Below are 19,565 nucleotides of genomic sequence, written 5' to 3'. Positions count from 1 at the left end.
TTCTGTTTGGGGTCTGAGAGACTCAATAGCTTGAAAAATATAAGTAACAATGAAATATCAGGTTGACACTTCATGACTTTGTCCTGATCTTATAAAAATGGATTATAAACATAATTTATTTATTTTTTGTGTGGATTTTTGCCCTTTTTCTCCCAATTTGGAATGCCCAATTCTCAATGTGCTTTTAAGTCCTTGTGGTCACGTAGTGATTTGCCTCAGTCTGGGTGGTGGAGGACGAATCCCAGTTGCCTCTGCGTCTGAGACCATCAATCCGCATCTTATCACGTGGCTTGTTGAGCGCATTGCCACAGAGACATAGCGTGTGTGGAGGCTTCACGCCATCCACAGTGGCATCCGCGCTCAACTCACCACGCGCCCTACCGAGAACGAGCCACATTATAGCGACCACGAGGAGGTTACCCCATGTGACTCCACCCTCCCTAGCAACTGGGACAATTTGGTTGCTTAGGAGACCTGGCTGGAGTCACTCAGCATGCCCTGGGATTCAAACTAGCGAGCTAGCGAACTCCAGGGGTGGTAGCCAGCGTATCTTACCACTGAGCTACCCAGACCCCCACATAATTTCTTTCTGAAACATATCACACTTCCATCATGCTTATTTGGGGTTGCAGAGACCCCGGATATTCAGTAAAACATAAATAAATTGAATACAATTTTTCATGCTAAGATTCTCTGACTGTTGTGCACTCAAATTTTACATTTTTGCCAATGTATTTATTTTTATTTTATTATTATTTTTTATCGTATTTGGTAGCACTTTACAATAAAGTTCTATTCTTTAACATTTGTTTAAGCCTTCGGTACCACAAACTAACAATTAACAAAATATTTTCACAGCATATATTAATCTTGGTTAATGTTTATTAAAGTACTGTTGTTCCTTGTTAGATCATGTTAGTTACAAACATAATTAATGTTAATTAATAAAAAACATTTTAAAAATGTAATGGTGTATGTATAAATTAACATTAACCAAGCTTAATTAGTGCCTAAAATTATTGTTCATTGTTAGTTCATGTTAACTAATGTTAATGAATTGAACCTTAATATAAAGTGTTACCTTGTATTTTTCTACAATGTGTTTTTCGTTGGCACAAATTCAACTTAAAAAGAAAGTGAAAACTTATTCAAAGAAATAGATTCAAAGTCTAATTTAAACCTGGAAATATATTCTTAGAATTGTGAAAAATGTTAACAAATAAACACTATAAGGTAAAAAGAAGTAATATTTCAAGGTCAAATCATGCTGGATAACATGAATCATTAGGTTTTGCACAAACTTGTGGCATCCATGCCAGCTTGAATGTATGCTCTCATGAAAGCACATTCTGAAATTCACGTTAATTTTTCCATTAAAATTATACACACATTGTTATGCTGATGATATAATTTGTAATTGAACAACCGTATTAAGGCAAAATTGAAGAATGTTCACAAGTGGATTCAGTCTGTTAAATAGCACTGTATATCACTGAGGTCTCTCAGGCCCCCAACATAAAAATCTCAACCGAACATGAGGGTTAAATATCTGGGGTCATGACACTTGCTCTGACCTCTATTTACCGTGCATAGAATGGATATTTATCTGTGGCTGCATGCAGATCTTTAATGGTTGAGAGGTGTGGAATACTGAAGCTGCCCATATTTAAGTTATGGCAGTATTTGGCTGTGGCAGATCCCGGGGATCTCCGGGCATGAAGTGGGCTCTTAGAAAGCCATATGCACCTAAAACTTTCCAAGAAAATGTTCTGCATCTATAAACCGTACTTAATCTTCAGAATTATGCCGACTAATTTAAGATCTTAATAAACATATAAAACAGGCTGGATGTTTTTCAGGAAGCAGGAAAAGAACAAATGAAATCCTAGCAAAGCTTAACAACACAGATTGGTAGATTAGTCTGAGAGTTATTTTTTACACCAAAGTGAGAACTTATTTTTTGTTCAGTTGTCCAAATATTTTTGTGGTCTATATCAGTGCAGTCTAGTCTAATCTATTGAGGGCTGGGTATTGACAACTACTTCAAGATGCAATACATATTGTAGCCCATGCGCCTCAAGGTTTGACGTGTTGTGCATTCTGAGATGCTATTCTGCTCACTACAATTGTACAGAGTGGTCATCTGAGTTACCGTAGCCTTTCTGTCAGCTCGAAACATTCTGGCCATTCTCCGTTGACCTCTCTCATTGACAAGGCGTTTCTGTCCACATAACTACCGCTCACTGGATGTTTTTTTTAAGTTTTGTCACCATTCTGTGAGAACTCTAGAGACTGTTGTGCATGAAATTCGTAAGAGATCAGCAGTCACAGAAATACTCAAACCAACCCGTCTGGCACCAACAATCATGCCACGGTCAAAATCACTGAGATAAAGTATACTAAGATTAGGATTTAATCCTATATAAGAGTGTGTGACCTCTTTTCGATGAAAGTTTGCCAATTTCATCATCTTCAGATGACGTTTGATTCCACTGAAAGACTTTATTGTGACACTCCACACTCCAGCTCAGTAGGTGGCAGTAATGCACCATAAACTGGATTACCAACCGCCAATAAACATCAAAAGAAGAAGAAACACTTTCTTGCCTGTTACAGCACTATGGATCATGAAAACTGTTTAACTAAAAAGTCCATACATATACAGCAATGGTGTTGATGTCAGAGTTGCTGTTGTGTTCTGTCAATAGCTGTATTGCATTGTCAGTGCTGTCTAGTTTGGTACACAGCAATATCATATTAGCCAGATAGCTAGCTAGTGGCTACCGAGCATCATTACCGGTTTCCATGACAGCAGGGCTATGTGGCTGCTAGTCTGCTAATAATTCCTAACAGGCTGATTTCATGACTATGATTCAGTTAGCTAGTTGTGTGTATAACTTTGCCAAACTGCTTGCGTTTTTAGCAAGACATACCTGATCTGATCATTTAGATGTAGAACATAGGCTAAGTATCGAAAATTACTCAAAAGATTATCATCGATTACATTTTTTTTCCTGATAAATATTTATATTGTTTTATCACCCAGCCCTACATCTGAATATGCAAACTTGGTGTAACCCAACATTTGACTTCACTGATTTAAATTCTGGTGCAACGTGTCTTTAGAAGTCATATTAGAATGTATGTGAATGTAAGTAATATATTAATTTACTTTAGGCTAGAATGAGCAACAGAACTGTTCCATTAGTGCCATCAAAATCAAACAGAATGTTTTAATATAGATATTTTCCAAGAAAAAGACATTTTAATAAAAGACTACATTTCTTTCCTTGAGAACCCAATTTTTACTTTGATAGACAACCCCATTATTACCATCCATCTAATCCCTATGTCACAGTCTGGGCTGGACAGTCCCTTCTGTCTGTCTTGTCGTGTGTTGGTGTGTGTGTCTGTGTTTCCCTCTCTCTCCCTCTTGTGTTTTGCAGGTTCAATGTGGAGAATATCAGTTCTGTTGCCAGAACGACTGATTGTTTCTCCACCCAGATCGTCACCAGCGGCACCTGCCTCCAATTACCAGCTCCTATATATTCTCTCCTTTGTTGTGCTGTCTTTGTTGGATTGTTTTGCTGTGTTGTAACTCTGTCAGCGTGTTCTTGTCTGTTCCCGGTTTCCCTGTCTCCAGTTTCAGTCGGTCTAGTTTCTGTTTTGTTTTCAGTTCTTTATTCTTCTCCCTCGTGAGAGTTTTGATTTGTATTTTGTCTTTTATTTGTTTATTTAAATAAAAGCCCTATTCTGCCTTCCTGCATTTGGGCCCTTCCTTACTAACCTTGACAGAACAATCCAACCAATTCTGGACCCAGCAGAGGCACAATAGGCAACTTCCTTTTTCCGTATCCCCTCACTGACTTTCAATCCGTCAGCGCATGATTTAACTCATCCACCTTCGCAATGTCCGTCAGAGGGGAACTGACATGAGGGACTTTGCATGTGGGTTTTTGATTGCAGTAGATGAGCTGGACTATGATGAAATAGATCTTAAAGAGGTTTATAACATCTGCCTCGATCAACCTCTCAGTTAGGGGGAGAAGCAGATGCAGATCCAGGTCATTCCCCAGTCGCTGCCAGCGCTCCCAGCCATGGAGGCCGTTCCCCAGTCACTGCCAGCGCTCCCAGCCATGGAGGCCGTTCCCCAGTAACTGCCAGCATCCCGGCCACGGAGGCCGTTTCCCAGTCACTGCCAGCATTCCTGGCTATGGAGGCCCTTTTCCTGTGGCTGTCGACAAGCCTGTCCAGTTCTCTGTAGTCATTATGTATGTGCAGTTCCCTGAGGCTGTCGACGAGCCTGTCCAGTCCCCTGTGGCTGTCGACAATTTTTTCCAGTCCCCTGTGACCATTGATGATCATGTCCAGCCCCCGGTGACCTTCGAACCTGTTCAGTCCCCTGTGACGTTGACTATCCTGTCTAGCCGTCACCAGCTCTTTGCTCAGTCCAGTGGCCAGCACGCATCAGACACCAGCTATCAGTCTGTTGCTCAGCCCAGTAACCAGCACCCATCAGACACCAGTTACCAATCTGCTGCTCAGTCTGTTCAGTGCTCAGCGGCCACCTACTTCCAGTCTGACCCCTGCCCAGTGGTCACCCACAACCAGTCTGATCCCAATCCTGCAGCCATGTATGACCTCACCCTCTTTCCTGTGGCCATGTATGACCTCATCCTCTGTCCTGTGGCCATATCTGACCTCATCCTCTGTCCTGCAGCCATGTCTGATCTTACCCTCTGCCCAGACCTTTCTCTCTGCCCAGCAGCTGTCTCTGATATCTTCCGCTATCCAGTTACCATCCAGGCTCACACTGCCTTTATCACCCTCATTTCACTCAAGTTTCCACTTGCCCTGTCTCTTTCCCTAACTTAAGCCCCATTCTAGTTCCATCCTGCACTAAAATTCTTTCTGGTCCCTTCCTCATCCCTGGTTCTGATCCCTTGTTGGTTCCCGTTCCCTCACCTAGTCTTGTTTCCCTGGTCATCCGCCAAAACTATCCTGGTTTTGTTGCACCTTAAAAACAGATTAACAAATATGTGTGGGGAGACAAGAGTAGTAAGAAACATGCAGATTTATTAACATCTCAGTATGTAAAAGACAACAAACTCCAGAGTATACAATAACGAAAACCACAAATCTTCCACTCCCACCCCGAGAAACCCGGGGAAAGAGTCCACACATGCCTGCGCATCCGTGAGCAAGATGGCAATAGCTCTAGCATGTCCATCTCCCATTGCACACCTCAGCCATGGATGACCCAGTTCACATAAGATGGAACACACCACGCGCCAGTATGCCCAATCAACAATCAGCTCCATTGGCCACAATACACCTAAGAGCAATCAACAGAGAGATAGAGAAAGAGAAAAACAACACATACCACTTAATGCACACAAACGATATGGCTGAGAGGGCCGTGACACCCTGCCCCTTAAAACAACCCAACAAGGTGCACAAAGTTAAACTATTTACAAAAACACAATACATCATCTCCACTGATCACACTCAAATGTCACCTACTCTGAAACCATGGGCATCTGGCAACAAAAGAGAGAAACACATGAAATGCAGAAAATAATGTACAGTCTCACATCGCAGGTGCACGAGACAAGGCATCTGCCAAGACATTTTCTGTGCCCTTAATTTGGTGGATATCAAGATGGTAAGGCTGTTGGGTTTTGCAAAGAATGCAAGAACATAAGAGGGTTGTTGTCACAATATACCACCAATGGCACCACCCCACCTCCAACATAAGCATAGAAATGATGCAACGCCAAAATCAATGCAAGAGCCTCCTTTTCAATAACGGAATAATTCCATTGATACGACGTAACTTTTTCGAGAAAAAGCAAACTGGTTGATTCACCCCACAGGAATCTTCCTGTAAGAGTACCACCCTGCACCCACCTGTCTGGCATCCACATGGATTTTAAACACTCGATACAACTGTGGAGCCATCAAAACTGCGTCAGATGTTAGCAGAGTCTTAACCGAATTGAAATGCTTAACCAAGCAGGCGACCATTAGAATTTTACTACTGATTTAAGCAAATCTGTCAATGGTGTAACAACTGAAAAGACATTTACAGAATTGGCGATAAAATCCAACCATGCCCAAGAACCGAATCAAATCCTTCTTAGTAGAAGGGGGTGGATACAAATCTATTGTGTGAACTTTTGCATGAATTGGCTGCATTTGCCCTTGACCTACTATTTTCCCCAGGTACATTACAGTATCCCTGGCAAACTCACACTTCGCCAGATTTACTGTTAGACGTGCCTGCAAAAAATGAAGAAAAAATGCTCGAATTCAATGCACATGTTGCTCCCATGTGTTACTAAACACAACTACATCATCTAAATATACTGCACATCCCTCCAAACCAGCGACAACCTGATTCTTCAGGCACTGAAACATCACCTGGGTGTTTCGTAACCCGAAACTCATGACCTTGTAAGAAAATAACCCATCCGGGGTTCTAAAAGCAGACACTTCCTGAGCGCAGTGGGTCAGCGACACCTGCCAGTACCCTTTTAGTAAGTCAGAACTTGGTCAATACAATCCTCTATTTGAGGCATTGTAAATGAATCAGGTTTGGTCAATGTGTTACAATGTGACTACTTTCCGGTAGTCCATACAAAAACAGAAAGTCCCATCCAGTTTATTCGCCAGCAAACATGGTGACGCCCAACTGGACGACGAGGGTTCAGCGAAGTCATTGTCAAGAAGATATTGTACCTCACAAGAAAGAGTTTTACGTTTATCTAATGAAACACAGTAGAAACGTTGACGAACAGGCACCGCTTCCCCAACATCTATGTCATGCTGGAGAAGATGCATCTGCGAAGGAGTATCAGAAAATTAATTAATCAGATCAATAAACTCTGCATGCTTATCATAGGTAAGATGTTGTAACAAGGTAGGCAAGTTCTTAACGTCTCAGAGTTTCGCAGACGCGCTCGTAAAATGCCATCATCTAGAACATTCATCACATCGTATGCACCAGCAACAAAAGGGTTCAGAAAATCCACAACCCCCAAACACGCTGTTATACTTATGGACTTACCAAAATCATTAAAATCGTTGTGCTCATAATACGGCTTTATAATGTTAATGTGACAACGTCAAGTACTCCTTTTCCGATCAGTAGTAGCAACAACATAATTATCATTAGGCTCTACTTGCACAACCTCATATGGTCCTGCAAATTTTGTGTGAAAAGGAGACACTACCACCGGTAGCAGAACAAGGACTTGATATCCAACACTGAAAGTCCTATATTCAGCATGACGGTAATACCACTTTTTCATTTTCTTTTGGGACTGACACAAATTTTCTTTGGCCAGTCTTCCAGCCTCATGAAGTCGACATTTAAACCTGCACACATACTCATTTAAAGATTCATGAGGATTGTTTTGAGACCAGTTATCATACAGAACGGCTAACGGTCTCTTACCGTATGTCCAAAAACAAGTTTATTCTGGCTAAAACCGGTACTCTCCTGAACGACTTCTCTAGCGGCCAACAGTAACCAAGGCAACCCTTTCTCTCAGTCACGTGACAACTCCACACAGTACGACTTCAGAATTTGGTGGAATCGTTCCAAAGCCCCCTGACTTTGCGCATGATAAGCGGATGACTTATTATGTTTAATATGTAGCTGACGCAAGACCTTTGCGAAAAGGCATGAGTAAAATTTGTGCCCTGGTCAGTTTGAATGATTTTTTATTTATTTTTTTCCGAAAATTGAAATAAACTGAGCGAGAACATTCATGATCGATTTAGCTGTAATGGACCTAAGCGGATAGACTGATACCGAGTACATTATAGTCAACAGATAATTACAACTGGATTTAGACCGAGGTAGAGGACCCACGCAATCCAAAATAAAATACTCAAATGGCTTTGTATCGACTTCAATGGGGCGAAGAGGAACAGGATTTATACTCTGATTTGATTTGGTAGCCCTGCACTGCACCTTCATCATTGTGAACACGTTCAAACAAAGGATTTACAGTCGGATCAGCTTGCTGCTCCTTCACCACATCCTCTCATGAAACATCCAACGTAAAAGCATCAAGCGTAAGAGATTCCCTCTCACCAGAGCCTTCCTCCTTACTTTTAGCACATGCTGCAGTTCACGTCACCACACAAGCCGTAAAAATATCGGAAAATTTCTGTGCACTCTCATCCTGGTGACTAGAGAGAGAGGGCTCAGAAACCACAAGTATATGCAGCAACACGTAATTCCAAACACGTGCACCTGCCAAATCATTTCCAAGAATCTGCAAAATCCCTTCAACAGGAAGAGCGGGACGCACACCAATTGTTACCTCACACTGAACAAGATCAGAATCCAAACAAATTTTATGTATAGGCACAGAAACAGTTCCTAGCTCAATTCTCCAAACCAATAGATGGCAAAACCGATTTTAAAATAAATGATTCTGATGCAAAAGTATCTCGTAGAATGTTAATAGGAACTCTCTCATTACTCCCCACCAAGGAAACATGCCCCATGGAAATAAACGGCGCATAAAACTTCTGCGTCTAAACATTTAAAACCGTAGCTGTTGTCACAGATGTAGTGAGAGCAGAGGGTTTAACCGGAGAGCTACAATATTTTCCTTTCACTTGTAATATAGTGCATTTAGCTTTACAATGGCCTTTTCCTAAACAGTTACAAATTAGATTAGGGTCAAATTTACTTTTGAAAGATTCGTTGTTATTAACTACAGTTGAGCCAGCATAAGTAGAAAAATCAATAGATGCCTCAGAACATGGAACATTTCTCTGTCCCCAAGCCCGACCCACACAGATATTACTAACCTCCCCTGGAGTCAAACCAGAAATGTTCCCCTCCCAAATCATTTGAAAACATTGCGCTTCAATATCCAATTTATACTTCTCCATTTAATTTTGAACAACTTCCAACTGATGCATCAAGTTTTGTCTTTCCAATTGGAACTGCATAAATTCTTTTTGTTGCTCAAATGTCAATACCACGGAAGTACGAGAACATAACTCATCCGAATTTACTAGTACTCCCAAATCGAATAAAGCGGACTTAACCACAGCCTTGACGCCCTCCTTAAGATGCTTATCGGATGTGGACAAACCGAGCTTATAAAACTCCATCAACTGTTTTTTGACAGTCAATCCAGAAGTGCTTCCAACAGAACTAGAAAAAACTTCTCCAAATCAGATGACATGATTTAGACAGCGGGTGATTTGTTAATCTCTCTCCCCCTTACAAAAATATTCAAATGGGGATTCAAATGTACAAAAAAACGAATACCCCCCTATATATATCAGATGAACAAAACAGACAAGTTATTCCCCACCTAACACTACACAGCATGTCCCTAGCTAAGTAGATCCTTACTCTTCAAACAAACACCTGCGAAGGGTGTTCTATATGCACTATAGCCCGTAGGTACGGTAAAAGCAAACACAATTTTTGCCAACTCCCCGAAACCTCGGATGTGCTCCCAATTGTCGGAAACAGGTGCTGTTCAAAAATAAAAAGTGAGTAGTTTAACTACTGCCGGTAAATCTGTGTCTATATAAGCTTTAATGTTTAATACATTTATCCATATAATAAATGTTTGTTTCTCTCTGGCAGCTTCAATGTTTGATGTTTATTTTAAATACTGTATACAGGCAATGTTTTAATTTATAGTAATTTTATCTCCACGAAACTGCTCTACATGTGCCGTATTGTAATCAACCATTGCAAGATACATAAAGATAAACGTTTTCATCTTTTTATTCTTGTAATTTCAAGTAAGTCATACTGTATTTTATAACAATATATTTGTTATCCATAATCCACATAACTTAGTTTTGGAAATAAAAATCTAAAAGACTTCTCATTTTTATTTTTATTTGTCCTCTGAATATATCCATCTGTAACTGTAATTATTCTTTTGTCTTATAGAGACGCTGTTTCATAGATGTGTAGAAGCAGTCATCGGTGTGTTATAATCATTAATGTATGAATCAAACAAAGGCTATATATTTCTTTGTCCCTCTGTGATATGCAGTATGTGACAGAGTAGAAAATATGATTTTAATCCCAAATCAAATTAAATAAGAAATATGACTGTATATGTTTTCGAAACTGAATCAAACAAATAATAAAATTTAAAAAAAAACTATAATAGTCATCCATATCAAACAAATTCACCCCAAATATTCAGAAAACTCTCATATTCTTTAGAAGACTAAAATCCCTGATACTAAAATGTTATTAGTATGCTATACTATTAATATATACATACATACATACACACAGTGCATCTGGAAAGTATTCACAGTGCTTCACTTTTTCCACATTTTGTTATGTTACAGCCTTATTCCAAAATAGATTAAATTCATTATTTTCCTCAAAATTCGACAAACAATACCCCATAATGACAACGTGAAAGAAGTTTGTTTGAAATCTTTGCAAATTTATTAAAAATAAAAAACAAAAAAAATCACATGTACATAAGTATTCACAGCCTTTGCCATGACACTCAAAATTGAACTCAGGTGCATCCTGTTTCCACTGATCATCCTTGAGATGTTTCTACAACTTGATTGGAGTCCACCTGTGGTAAATTTAGTTGATTGGACATGATTTGGAAAGGCACACACCTGTCTATATAAGGTCCCACAGTTAACAGTGCATGTCAGAGCACAAACCAAGCCATGAAGTCCAAGGAATTGTCTGTAGACCTCTAAGACAGGACTGTATCGAGGCACAGATCTGGGGAAGGGTACAGAAAAATTTCTGCAGCACTGAAGGTCCCAATGAGCACAGTGGCCTCCATCATCTGTAAATGGAAGAAGTTTGGAACCACCAGGACTCTTCCTAGAGCTGGCCGCCTGGCCAAACTGAGCGATCAGGGGAGATGGGCCTTAGTCAGAGAGGTAACCAAGAACCCGATGGTCACTCTGACAGAGCTCCAGCATTTCTCTGTGGAGAGAGGAGAACCTTCCAGAAGAACAATCATCTCTGCAGCACTCCACCAATCAGGCCTGTATGGTAGAGTGGCCAGACGGAAGCCACTCCTCAGTAAAAGGCACATGACAGCCCGCCTGGAGTTTGCCAAAAGGCACCTGAAGGACTCTCAGACCATGAGAAACAAAGATTGAACTCTTTGGCCTGAATGGCAAGCGTCATGTCTGGAGGAAACCAAGCACTGCTCATCACCTGAATACCATCCCTACAGTGAAGCACGGTGGTGGCAGCATCATGCTGTGGGGATGTTTTTCAGGGGCAGGAACTGGGAGACTAGTCAGGATCGAGGAAAAGATAAATGCAGCAATGAACAGAGACATCCTTGATGAAAACCTGCTCCAGAGCGCTCTGGACCTCGGACTGGGGCGAAGGTTCTCTCTTAACAACTGACTATCAACCGACAGCCTGAATGTCAATACAGTACAATACTGTACATTCTATATATACTATATATACTTTTTTATATATTTTTATTTTTATTGAATAATGTGTATCTATATAGTGCATATTGTATACTGTACAGTGTATGTTATTATTTGTATATTGTTGAGTGTAATGATGTGTATATCAGATGTTTAAATTGTGCTGTGTTAATTTGATGTTATTGTAAATTGGTATATGTCTTATCACTGTCACAACTGCTATGTTGATCGGAACTGCACCCAAGAATTTCACACACCATTGCACTTGTGTATATGGCTGTGTGACAATAAAGTGATTTGATTTGAGGTTCATCTTCCAACAGGACAATGACCCTAAGCACACAGCCAAGATAACAAAGGAGTTGCTCTGGGACAACTCTGTGAATGTCCTTGAGTGGCCCAGCCAGAGCCCAGACTTGAACCCGATTGAACATCTCTGGAGAGATCTGAAAATGGCTGTGCACCGATGCTCCCCATCCAACCTGATGGAGCTTGTGATGTCCTGCAAAGAAGAATGGGAGAAACTGCCCAAAAATAGGTGTGCCAAGCTTGTAGCATCATACTCAAAAAGACTTGAGGCTGTAATTGGTGCCAAAGGTGCTTCAACAAAGTATTGAGCAAAGGCTGTGAATACTTATGTACATGTGTTTTTTTTTTTTTCTTAAATTTGCAAAGATTTCAAACAAACTTCTTTCACGTTGTCATTATGGGGTATTGTTTGTAGAATTTTGAGGAAAATAATTAATTTAATCCATTTTGGAATAAGGCTGTAACATAACAAAATGTGGAAAAAGTGAAGCACTGTGAATACTTTCCAGATGCACTGATATATATATATAAAAAGTTTAAGGAAAATTTTATTTACACATACTGTACACGCTGAATAAAATGTTTGCATTAAAACATCCAATATATCACAGCTACGAATGTTTAAAACATGGACTTAATCCACTACGTAATGGATGACCGTGATATAGTAGATGAAATCTACTACGTCATTGTGCTACAGTCCTGGGCTGGATAGTCCCTTCTGTCTGTCTTGTTGTGTGTTGGTGTGTGTGTGTCTGTAATTCCCTCTCTCTCTCTCCCACTTGTGTTTTGCAGGTGCCACCTGGCGAACATCTGCTCTGTTGCTAGGACGACTGATTGTTTCTCAGTTTCCAGCTCGTCACCAGCGGCACCTGCCTCCAATTACCAGCTCCTATATATTCTCTCCTTTGTTGTTCTGTCTTTGTTGGATTGTTTTGCTGTGTTGTAGCTCTGTCAGTGTGTTCTGGTCTGTTTTTGGTTGTTTATTTTTCTTGCTTGTAAGAGTTTTGCTTTGTATTTTATGTAATTAAATAAAACTCCTATTCTGCCTTCCTGCATTTGGGTCCTTCCTTACCCACTGTGACACCTTATGAACCAGATTCATCTTAAGGCAGGCATTTTTATTTTGGGCAAAGCAACAGTTAAGAGAATCTGTGATTCCCAAATTACCCATCATTCTCAAAAAAAAAAAAAAAAAAAAGTGACTCTCAGAAGTCTCCTCTCAGGTGTATCCCAGCTCCCTGTAGACAGACTAACTTTGTTTCCTCTTCTCTCCTCATCCCTCTCAACTCCTTACTCTCCTCTTATCTTCAGAGAACAAAGGAAGTGGTGATGGAAAAAGGAAGCGTAGGGGCCGTAAGCAGGTCGATCAGCTAAGAAAGAAAGGTAAAGACCCACTCTACCTTTCTGCCTGTGAACTTTTGGAATATCATATTGAAATCTTGGCCTTCAAACGTACTGATTGCCAGCGCAACAAACACTGCTCACCAGTATACAATTGTAATTGTCAGCAACTCTTTCCATTGTGGCTATTGACTCCACATCCTTTGAATCTGGAATTATATTGCAGTGAATTGTAAACCGTTTTTGGAGGTTGAGTGATTGGCATCTGTCAATGAATTATTTATATGAGCAAGTGTTAAATAAGTCTAATTTTAACCGGTTAAAGAGCATTTGCTGTGAGTTCAGGGGTCTTGACTATTACAGTGCAACTGTAAACAATGCTTACTCCCACACTAAAACCTTTTTACATACAGTAGTGAACTTTAGCACACACTTTGTGGTTTGTGTGTAAGGTTTGATGGACTAAAATGTTCTGCTAGTACTTTGAACTGTTGATTAATTTAGCTTTGAAAAATAAAACAAAATTATATATTTTGTTTGCTTGTGAGGGAGCGCTTTGTTAGCTTCACATCTCAGTAAAATTTCTCCCTCATTGATTTTTTTTTTTTTTTTTTTTACTGCTAAATGTTTTTCATTGTGGCCCAGTTGTTAGCAGTTGAATGTTTGCAATGGGATAAACAGATGTCAATTACAAAGACCCAGGCACAAACAACGAAAGATGAAGCTGAAACGAAGAATGTTAATTTGTTGTTTATTAAAGAAAACTGTTGGAAAATGTTGGTAAAGACGAAAAGAAGCTTTTGTAGCAGGTCAGTTGGGGAAGTTGGGATGTACTGTAGGTGGGCTATTCCAGTTATATTGTACATTTTAAACTCTTTTTGTAAGTTTTAACAAACTTACGTACATTTATATATATATATATATATATATATATATATGTACAATGGCAGCCAAAAGTTTGGTATAATGTACAGGTTTTGCTGTTTTGGAAGGAAATTAGTACTTTAATTCACCAAAGTGGCATTCAGCTGATCACAAAGTATAGTCAGGACATTACTGATGTAAAAAAAAAAAAAAAAAAAACAGCACCGTCACTATTTGAGAAAAGTATTTTTGATCAAATCTAGACAGGCCCCATTTCCAGCAGCCATCACTCCAACACCTTATTCTTGTAATCATGCTAAATTGCTAATTTGATACTAGAAAATCACTTGCCATTATATCAAACACAGTTGAAAGCTATTTTGTTTGTTAAATGAAGCTTAACATTGTCTGTGTTTGTTTTTGAGTTGCCACTGTATGCAATAGACTGGCGTGACTTAAGGTCAATATTAGATAAAAAATGGCAAAAAAGAAACATCTTTCTCTAGAAACTCATCAGTCAATCATTGTTTTGAGGAATGAAGGCTACACAATACTATGAAATTGCTTGAAAATGCTTGAAATTGCCAAAAAACTGAAGATTTAATACAAAGGTGTACACTACACTCTTCAAAGACAAAGGACAACTGACTCTAACAAGGACAGAAAGAGATGTGGAAGGCCAGATGTACAACTAAATAAGAGGATCAGTACATCAGAGTCTCTAGTTTGAGAAATAGATGCCTCATGTCCTCAGCTGACAACTTCATTGAATTCTACCCACACAACACCAGTTTCATGTACAACAGTAAAGAGAAGACTCAGGAGTGTAGACCGTATGGGAAGAATTGCAATGAAAAGGCCACTTTTGAAACAGAAAAACAAAAAGTAAATGTTAGAGTGGGCAAAGAAACACAGACATTGGACAACAGATAATTGGAAAAGAGTGTTATGGATCTTAACCCCATTGAGCTTTTGTGGGATCAGCTAGACTGTAAGGTGCGTGAGAAGTGCCCGACAAGGCAGCCACATCTATGGCAAGTGCTACAGGAAACGTGGGGTGAAATGTCACCTGAGTATCTGGACAAACTGACAGCTAGAATGCCAAGGATCTGCAAAGCTGTCATTGCTGCACGTGGAGGATTTTTTGATGAGAACTCTTTGAAGTAGTTTAAGATGTTCTGAACATTTTTTTTCAAATTGTAATAGTAATTTTTCATGTTATTAATGATCTGACTATACATTGTGATCAGTTGAATGCCACTTTGGTGAATAAAAGTTCAAAGTTAATTACCAATTTCTTTCCATAAGAGCAAAATCTGTACATTATTCCAAACTTTTGGCTGCCAGTGTGTGTGTGTGTGTGTATATATATATATATATATATATATATAGATAAAATGAAATTAGATCAGTGTCAGAAATGAACTTTTTTGTTTAGGGGCAATATTTGCCCCTTGGCTTAGATTTTCAGGGGAATGTTTTACCTTTATGAGGAATGTTTTCTAACAAATACTTACATTTTATCAATTTATTAATATAAATTCTCTATCTGAGTATTGAGTAAATATATCTTATTTTTTATTCAATAATATGGATAACTAGGCCTACAATGGAATACGAAGAAATATATCAGATATTACAAATAATACGTGGAACATTTTTTTTCCCTTTGCATTTTGAAATTCGGGGGCATTTTGTCACTTTCAATGGAATTTTTGCCCTGAGCCCCCATTTATTTCTTACCCTGATATATACACTGATGAGCCAAAACATTATGACCACTCACAGGTGAGGCACATAACATTGATCATCTCCTTACAAGGCCACATGTCAAGGTCTGGGTAGATTACATGGGAAGCGAAAAATCAGTTCTTGTAGTCAACATGTTGAATGCAGGAGAAATGGGCAGGAGTAAAGACCTGAGTGACCTTGACAAGGGCCAAATTGTTGTGGCCAGATGATTGGGTCAGAGCATCTCTGAAACAGAAAGGCTTGATGGAAGAGTTCAAGGTGTTTCCCTGGCCTCCAAAGACTTGAAGGATCTGCTGCTAATGTCTTGGTGCCAGATACCACAGGACACCCTCAGGGGTCTTGTAAATCCTCACTGGGGTGGTGCTGTTTTGGGCAGCAGCCAAATAACAGCATATTAGGCAGGTGGTCATAATGTTTTGGGTCATTTGTGTGTGTGTATGTGTGTATGTATATATACAGGGTTGGGAGGGTTACTTATGAAATGTATTCCACTACAGATTACAGAGTACATGCTGTAAAATGTAATTTGTAACATATTTCGTTGGATTGCTCAAGGTCAGTAACATATTCTAAATACTTTGGATTACTTCTTCAGCACTGGTAGATTTTTTTCACTTGTTTTGACTATGAAAGCAAATTCATCGTTTTAAGGATTTTTAGATATTTTTACAGGAAAACAATACAAAAATTATTATCAAGAATACAATTTTTGCCCTAATATCAACGGTCTTACTAGAAAAAAAGAAATTATGATCCAACGTGGATTTTCTTGATAAAAAAATATGATCGTGCCTGGTAACACGTGCATGTAAAATGGCTAGAAATAGCATTTTAGCTTAACGTAAAGCTGACAATTTACACAAGGTTTATTTCTATTTCTTCTGCTCCAAACTTACTTCAAACTTACTTCTCTGTCTGCTCGTATGAATGTAACACATCATAAGAAAGTGTTTCACCGCTGTTCAAATGCACTTTGGATCGCATCATTTATATGGATAAATGTTTTCCATCTGAAAGGACTAAATATTAAATGAAACAAATGACAATAAAATGCAAAGTAATCTCTTCAGTAATCAAAATACTTTTTGAATGTAACTGTATTCTAATTACCAATTATTTAAATTGTAACTGTAGTGGAATACAGTTACTTATATTTTGTATTTTAAATATGCATTCCCGTTACATGTATTTCATTACTTCCCAATCTTGTATGTATATATATATATATATATATATATATATATGATGAGCATATCATGAATATTGGCATATATGATAGGGACATTAAAATGTACTGCATAACAGTTATGGACCTTGTGTGTGAGTCTACCAACAGAGGATGAAACACTTCAATCTATTTCCATCTCATTTAATCCGAGACACGTTGTGTCTGATGTGTGCTGAGGGAATGGTTGGAGAAGATTACTGCAGCAGACAGCTTTCAAAATCCCATCTCTGCCCTTTACTGTCTGCTCCATCGTCCACCTTCAGGTGACCAACCATCAGCTTTGATGTTAGGGATCTGTGTGTATGTGTGTGTGTGTGTGTGTGTGTGTGTGTTAAAGAGGGATGATCTTTCCTCCCTACTGGGTTTCTGCATGGCATATATCTATATGTGTGTGTTTGTGTCCATGAAGGAGCTGGTAATACTCTTCATGCGACCAGCAAGGCACACACACACGTACACACAGTAGTTTAATGAATGATAGATGAGGTAGCAGATGTTGGTTGCTTGCTAGACAGTGCTGGAACAGAGTGACCTTAGCCCATACTGACAGAAATTATCATTGCAGGGCTAAACACACTCACACTCACACACAAGGTCAGAGAAGATAAGCGTACCATCTACATGTTCTCAACTGGCTTTGTTTCAGGACATAGCTTTTATGTTAGACATCAAGTGGCAAACCCAACACAGTACCTAAATAGTTTATTGAACAAAAGCAAACCCATTTTTTTATGTAATCTGCATTGTATTTTCTTTCACCTTGTGTAGTTTTGTTCATGGTTTTCGTGGATGAGGGCATATTATGCAACCTGTCCATGTTGGCATCTGCCCAATTTGACTAGCTTCTACCAAGATACAGATAAAATTGCGCTAAAATACTTTAAAGTTTGATTAGATGCATGGCTTTTGACATCTTTTAATGTCAAAAATGTAACTTTTAATAGTGGTAACAATTTACAATTAAGTGTGTATTCATTAACATTAATTTACTACATTATTTAACATAAAATAACAATGAACAATACTTTTACAACACTTAATATTCTTGGTTAAAAGTTTTTTTTTTTTTTGGTAACACTTTAAAATAAGGTTCCATTTGTTAACGTTAATGCATTAGGTATGAACAAACAATTAACAACATATTGGTTACAGCATTTATTAATCTTTGTTAATGTTAGTTAATAAAAATACAGTTGTTCTTTGTAAGTTCATTTTAGTTCATAGTGCATTTAGTTAACTAATGTTAACAAACACAACATTTGATTAAAAAAATAGTATAAAATTAGTATGTGTTGAAATTAACATTAATTAAGATTAATAATGTAAAAGTATTGTTCATTGTTTGTTCATGTTAACTAATGTTGTTAATTAATCTTAACAAATGGAACCTTATTGTAAAGTTTTACCATTTTTTTTACATACATTTTTGTATTTGTTAATGTAATGTAAACATAAGTTAATGTATTGTGAACTAACAATGTACAATTGTATTTTTTTATAAACAAACTTATATTGTTTATTGATAGTTCATGATTTACAATGAATTTATTAATGTTAACAAATACAACCATATTTTAAAGTGTTACTTTTTAAAGTGTTATTTATTTTGCTTTCATAACAATGCATGATTATATGGTTAGTTGCATTTTATTTGCATTTATATAGCTTTTTTTTTTCCCCTATAGCTGTTTAAATGCAGCATCTTACATTTCATTTCCTTTCATACCAAGATAAATGAGAATATCTGATAAATTACTCAGAATAATATGTGTATCTAAACCCAAGTGACTGCCTATTCACGTTATTTACACAAGTAAATTATGTTTAAAAAGGACTTTAATTCTTTCATTTTGCAAATGTGTAATGTAAGACCATTTGTAAAAAAAGAAAATAATAATAATCTCCCCCATTTGCTATAAGCCTTTCTGGTAACACTTTATTTTGATGGTCCCCCTACAGATACTCAACTGACTATAAGTGACATAAATGACTTGCTATAGCTAGTAAAAAGTGTTTCAACAAACATTCAGTATACTTTCAATAGCCTGTATAACAGCAAAATAAGAGCTTACCAACTGACTTGCTATAGCTAGTAAACAGTGTTTCAACAAACATTCAGTAGACTTTCAGTAGCCTTTATATAGATCTTTATTAATTATCAACTTACATTATTGTTGAGAACATTAGTTCATTAAAATTGTTGGATAAAACAATGACTTCTGTGCATTTATATTTCTTTTACATACAGTCTATGTGCTGGTTGCAATGTGGTGCTGCTATTCCTGTGTGTTATTATCAGTATTGGTATTTGCCATCTGTTGATTGTCTGTTTCAAAAAAGGAGACATGTAGCAGTCAGCTAACCGTATTCCTTAGATGTTCACTTTATTTTGATGGTCCCTGGGTAACTATAGATGAACAGTTGATACAACCTTAAAGTGACTCTGTACTGATACAGAGGAAATTTATTAGCAACAGTTAGTAGAGCATTTTCAGAATACCTTTGGGTAACTAAAGGTGAAATAAGAAAACGAGCAAGTAAGCAAAGAAATGTAAGTAGGTCATTAATAAATATCAACTATAGCAAGTCAGTTGACTTATAGTCAGTTGAATATCTGTATGGGGACCATCAAATT

Source organism: Myxocyprinus asiaticus, chromosome 45 (genome assembly GCF_019703515.2).
Source record: "Myxocyprinus asiaticus isolate MX2 ecotype Aquarium Trade chromosome 45, UBuf_Myxa_2, whole genome shotgun sequence".
In the NCBI taxonomy this organism is placed as follows: Eukaryota; Metazoa; Chordata; class Actinopteri; order Cypriniformes; family Catostomidae; genus Myxocyprinus; species Myxocyprinus asiaticus.
Note: the sequence above shows the minus strand (reverse complement) of the source record.